At 42.9% G+C, this 6,000-nt stretch overlaps 1 protein-coding gene across 2 annotated transcripts in view; it reads left to right on the plus strand.

Moving 5' to 3' along the window:
* Positions 1 to 1,203: 1,203 nt before the first annotated feature.
* LOC103153489 (IQ motif and SEC7 domain-containing protein 1-like) overlaps positions 1,204 to 6,000 on the plus strand; it is a 113,593-nt gene continuing 108,796 nt past the window's right edge. Inside the window, exon 1 of one of the 2 annotated variants that reach the window (XM_007574426.2) lies at positions 1,204 to 1,349. The gene's annotated coding sequence lies outside the window, so the exon portion shown is untranslated. Of the gene's footprint in view, positions 1,350 to 3,600; positions 4,130 to 6,000 lie in introns of those variants that run through there. The other variant, XM_016661949.1, reaches the window with a different exon arrangement.

Raw genomic sequence — 6,000 nt, forward strand, 5'->3', positions numbered from 1 at the left:
CAGAAATGTGAGCTTAATGGAAAGTATATTTAACATCTACTTTTTGATATTTTCAAACGGTGCTTTTAATCTGACAAATCATTAGAAACACTATGTTCTACTTACTGAGATTAATAATCTGGTTTTATGACCAGACCCCAGATTACCAGACCTTTAGATTTACCTTTAGTTAATAATAACATTGATTCATTACACTCTTTATTCCAACATTCAATGATGATTCCTGATGATGGTTTTAAAATGTAACATTTGTTTGTTGCTTTATGTTTTCATATTTTCTATTTTTATCCCGTAAACATTTTGAACTGCCTGTTGCTGAAATGTGCTACGCTAACAAACGCTCAGCCTCATCTTTCTATTCTAGTTTAGTTATAAAGTAGGAAACCAAGTCAGAAAGCTTAAACCTGGTCAACAGAAACAAGGTGGAGATTTTCAGATCAGATGATCCATGTGCGACTTTATTATGAATCAGATTTAACAATAAAACGTTGCATAACAAGCCGCAGTCTGTTATCTCCCTCCAGTTGTGTTGGTGAGGGTCCAGGAGTTGGATCAAGACAAACTTTTATACAAATACAGTTTTATAAACCTGTAAAGTGTCATTTTTGCTTTTGGTATAATTTGTTTTGTTTTGAAAAATAAACTTTACAGAGGAAAGTGTGGTACAGCGGGCCCAGTAACGGTTCTGTTACCGACCACGAATAGTTCAAATCTGAAAATACTGGAGACTCCTGCTCAAAACAGATACAATAGAATTTGGTTCAAACACCAAATATGCATTAATATTCATTATTACACACAGTGGAAACTATCTTAGCACTGCTGCAGAAGTTACCATCTACAGTGTTTCTGCCCGTCAGGGTTCAGCCAATCGGCACCAAGGAAAATGGATCCTGAATGACGCCAACCAATAGCGTCTCATTTTTCTTTAAATTATGTTAAAAGTCTGCAAATAGATCTTCCATGAAAAATCCACAAATATTGAAGTGTGAAAATCCTGTAGTCCAACTTCACAACAGTCCTGATCAGGTTCATAACTGATTTGCTCTCATGCCCTTTAACCTTTCATGATTGGCTAAGTAATTCATTTCTTTTTATATTCTTTTCATTAAGCACTATGATTATGCTTTTTTATGAAAAAAATCCTGAACTGTCCCTTTAACATAGTGCCTCCACCCCCATGCAGTGTTTCTCAGTCAGAGTGGCGCATCCTGTCAGCAGCAGAGGATCTGTGCGGCGGTCTGCGGCCACAGCTCCCAGCAGTGGATGATGGTGACAGATGGAGGTTGTTGGTGATTTGGATTATTTTCGTTCCTCAGCAGCGGACACGCACCGAGCCGCAGCCGGAGGTGAGTTCTGTTCGGCCCGGTTCCGAAGCGCCGCATCACGGTCACTGTCTGGGTTTGAATGAGTCCGTGCGTGTTCTGCGTGAAGGTCCGCGCGCGCCAGAAAGACACCAACTTCACCCTCGGCGGGTTTGTTTCTTTACCGACGAGCTTTGAACTGTCCGGTTCCGGTTTTATTCGCTCGAGCCTTTCCTCGTGCCTTAATTAGCACTGGCGGTTAATTGGTCTCTCTCTCTCTCTGACACACACACACACACACACACTGCAGGTACAGAATGAAACGTTTAATTTGAAGCCATTTTCTCGGGCTGCTGATTCGCTTCAGTTTCTGGGTTGAGGTCTGAGGGCCTGTTGGAGCCTCGCTGAGTTCAGGAAGCTTCTAACTCGGAGGAACCAGAAACGCTCATCGTCAAACATTTATTACCACTAATAGTCTGGATGCTCTCATATATCAGAACGCTGCATTATAAGCATCATGTTGCATGGTTTATCTGTAAATAGAGAAATAACAAAGACAGAGAAACAGATAAATAATCTTTGATAGAGGAAAAAAGTTTAAAAAAGGGGGAAAAACTAAGCAACTGATAAAGAAAAAATAAAGAAAGACGGTTTGACAAATGTCTAAAATTTCGATGAGAACTTCCAATAAGTTTTGTATTTTTCTTGTAAAGGTTGTAATTTCTTGGCCAGATAGAAGGTCTTTCTTGTTCCTGTTGCTTCAGCAAACACATTTCTCTGTTTTTGTGGTCAGTGTTTTGTAATATAGAGAAAATAAGTCAACGGAGTAATAAATAGGTATACTTCAAAGTCTACATCTGTATGATTGATTTTGTTTCGTAAAACAAAACAAAAAAGAATCCATCAGTAAATAAAGCAATCCAGTCACAGCAGGATCAGCATAAAAGCTGTGACTCTTTTTCAGTAACATTAACAGTAAAAAAAAAGTTGATAATTCAAGCATTTACGTGAAAATAAAACCGAATCCCAGCTGTGCTCCTCTTCTGTCATCAGCTGGTCCAGAAGCTCAAGGGTTCCCAGCTTTATCTGCCTGCTGATGGAAATGTGTCAGAATTTAAGGGTTTTGTTGGCTCTAGTGGACTTTATTTGAAAGTAGTTTGACAGGAAACCAGATTGGGGGACGACATGCGGGAAATGTTGGCAGGCTGGGAATCGAACCTGTGACCACCGGCACGAGGACTAAGACCTGAATACGTGGGTCACACTCTGCCTCTGCGCCACCACAGCATCCATCAAAATGTTGCTTAAACAAAACCCAAACAGGCTTAATGACACAAGTCATGTCAGCGTTTTCTACAGCGTCACTTTCTTATAATTATTGATGTTATATCTGCAACAACTAAACATTTTATCCTTAAAGTTTCTTTAAAGGAGGAAAAATTGGGAACAAATAAGAGAAAACGGGTCAGAGTCTCACCAAACTCCTGTGCCGGGCAGCTGACCCAAGCTGCCTCCTGATATGCTGTGTGTGTGTGTGTGTGTGTGCGTGTGTGTGTGTGTGTGTGTGTGAGCAGCCAAGTGAATGTGGCTTTAGAGTTAAAGTGCGTTAAGTGATCAGGATGATGGGAAACGTTGAGCAGCTGAAGGACTCATAAACTTCATCATAAACTTTGTTTGCATCGTTTATTTGAAGCATCACATCAGAAAAGGTCGATGGAAACAGAAAAATCTGAAATAAACTTGAATTTCATAAAGTTTTCAGGCTCACTTGAAGTGACTGTTGGCTTTTCTTAATGCACTGAAAGGGATAGAAAGACTTTGGTTGAATAAGATCTGATGTTGTGAACTTTAACATCTGTGCCTTACCAGAGGCACAAAGTTTTGATTATTTTTTGCTTCATCTTGGAGGGAACTTTGTTTTTCTGAGATGTGTGGTCTATGCTAGCTTGTGAACTTTACTTTGTTTATTACAGCCATGTGCAGCGTTAGCATCTGATGAACTGATCGGCGCAGCCTGTTTATGTAGATGGTGACGCGCATAATTCACATTTTCTGTTTTTTTTTCTTTTTGAGACATTTTAAAAGTTGGCTCAACATTTGCGTGACAGTTAGAACCGTAGCTGCTGCCTGCTGGGTTTGAGGAGTCGTAATGTTTATGTTTTTTGGCCTCTGTGGCTCCTGTCAGTTTACAGCTGTGATGCTGCGCTGACACGGCCGTGATGCTGCAGCATCTGTGGAGTTTTGTCGTTCTCTGGGTAAATATGTGAACATTGTGGCTCATGTTGCTGCTTGTGCAGTGAAGCAGTTCATGTTCCTCTGTCACCACAACGCCTCCCTCCTTCTACACATCCATCCATCCATCTGGACTCAACACCTCCTCCTCTTCCTCCTCCTCTTCTTCTTCTTTTACGGCGACGTAGAGGAGGAAGACCCCCCTCACCCCCCTCTGATGGTAACCTGACCGTCGTCCGTTCACACGCTGCTGAGGACGGCGGAGATCGGCAGCCCGCTGCAGCGACGGCTGGCTGTCAGGCGCAGAGGAATGATAATTAGAAAGCGATTGAGTCGGCAGAAGGAGGAAGAGGAGAAGGAGCGAAGGAGCCTGGCCTGCAGTAGCGGAGGAAAACATGACCTGATCTCCATCTGATCCCCGACAGGAGAGGAAAACCTGGGAGTAGTAGCAGCTGTGTGGTTTTTATTTTTTTATTTCTGGAGATGACGATGATGATGATGATGATAGCAGCAGCAGCGAAGGAGGAATGAACTCAGATCAATAATCCTCCTCCTCCACCTTCATCCCTCCATCATCTCTGCAGGAGGAACCTGTGAGGCTCCGTCTCTTTATCTTCATTTTTTTCTGTTGCTTCTTTCTGAATGCCGCATCGTGAGAGTGTGTGTGTGTGTGTGTGTGTGTGTGTGTGTGTGTGTGTGTGTGTGTGTGTGTGTGAGCGAGCTCTCACATGCTCACATGTGTGTCACCTAACTGTTGGCTGTGCAGGCCGCTGTGCAGAGCGTGCTGGCTGCCTGCGCTCGCTCAGCGCCTCACATGTGTTGCTGCAGATGGAGGGAGGCTGTGTGTAAACGCTGCGTGGGTCGGAGGAGCCGCTGCGTGTCGGTGTGGCTCAGAACGTGACGGTAAAAACCCGACGCTGCTGTTAAATTAGCTCCAGATCGTACGAAGGAGCATGAGAAGAATGCAGCTGATGAAACGCCCACACGCCTAATTCTGGCTGCTGCCGTGTGGGATGCAGATTCATTTCAGCTCGACACCAGCAGAACGAGATTCTTCTGCAGGAGAAACTCGCAGGCCGTCCCGGTTTTCATCATAGGGAGTATTTCTGATTCATCATTAAACATGATTACATTACATAACTGAGCGGCAGCCAGGTGACCCTTTCATCACATCAAACATACACCATTGTTTTCATATTCAGAAATGAAAACTTACAAGTTTTCAGTTGTTTTACATATGATTTATGTTTGGAGCTTTTATTGTGAAAAGTTTTAATAGAAATGCACAATACACTCAGTCATATTTGCAGTGGTGGGCACTACAAACCAAAATGTTAGCTCCGCTAACCCTAAACCACTATTCATATTAGTTACGCTAACGCTAAAGCGCTACGCCAGTGTGGTATTTAGCTGAAGCTAATGTTGAAAGGCTAACGCGCTAAATTCAGCCATGTGTCAGTGACACAACATGCATACAGCGAAGAACCTCGGCGTTACTCTGCGACCTGAACAGGCCAGAAACCTTTTACATGTTTTCACTTTTATAGGTGTTGATTTCTGCTAAATCTTTTCTAACCATGTTTTATTTTGTTCCTGTTTGTTTCTCACTAGAAATAAAGTTATGGAAGGGCGAGTGTGAGGAGAAGAACAGCCTTCACTCACTTCAAAATAAAAGCACAATTACAAACAGCTAACTACTTGGCTAAGACAAATGTTGAACTTTATTCAACTTCAAGTTTAGAACAAGTTTAGTAATGTACTAAATGTTTTCACAGCTAGTAAAACCTCTAAATTAGCTTTGCTAGTGTAACCGGTAGAGGTGTGCCGATCGATCGGTCACCGATCATAATCGGGCCGATTTCCGTGAAAAAGTGCATGATCGGTGATCGGCGATCATTGGCTCTTGTTGCCGATACCGATCATCTCATTTCCAGCCTGCCTGTGCAGCTGGTCTCCTCTTTCCTTCACTCTGCGCAAACGCGCAACAACAAATCCGAAGCGATGTGGAACTATAACCACTGAGTGAATGGGGAAGTTTGCTGCGTGTTGCGGCGGAAAATTGAAGCAGGTCAAAATGCATCAACACAACGAAACTAATACGACATAAAAACATTGAGATACTTGACGGAGTTTGGCTACATCGAGGCTCACTGCGGTAAAAAAGACATATGGAGGATCAGATAGCAGGTAAAGCAGCGCACAGCTACAAACACTCACCAGGATTAGCATGACGGTCAGAAAGCTAAACAAATAACCTGGAAAGTTATTCAAGTCTTCGAGCTGCGATGTCAGACGCTGGTTCTGCTCTCCTGTTGAACCGCTGCTACGCTACAGGTAGTAATATCTGACAGACGGAGCTTCGCTTCTGCTCCACCTGGTAGTGACTCTCACACCGAACCTGCTTAAAGCTGCAGCATCTTAACCTATAAATACATTTTACATAGTATTAAAACCTGAGACAGAT

This window comes from Poecilia formosa, unplaced genomic scaffold (genome assembly GCF_000485575.1).
Source record: "Poecilia formosa unplaced genomic scaffold, Poecilia_formosa-5.1.2 Scaffold351, whole genome shotgun sequence".
In the NCBI taxonomy this organism is placed as follows: Eukaryota; Metazoa; Chordata; class Actinopteri; order Cyprinodontiformes; family Poeciliidae; genus Poecilia; species Poecilia formosa.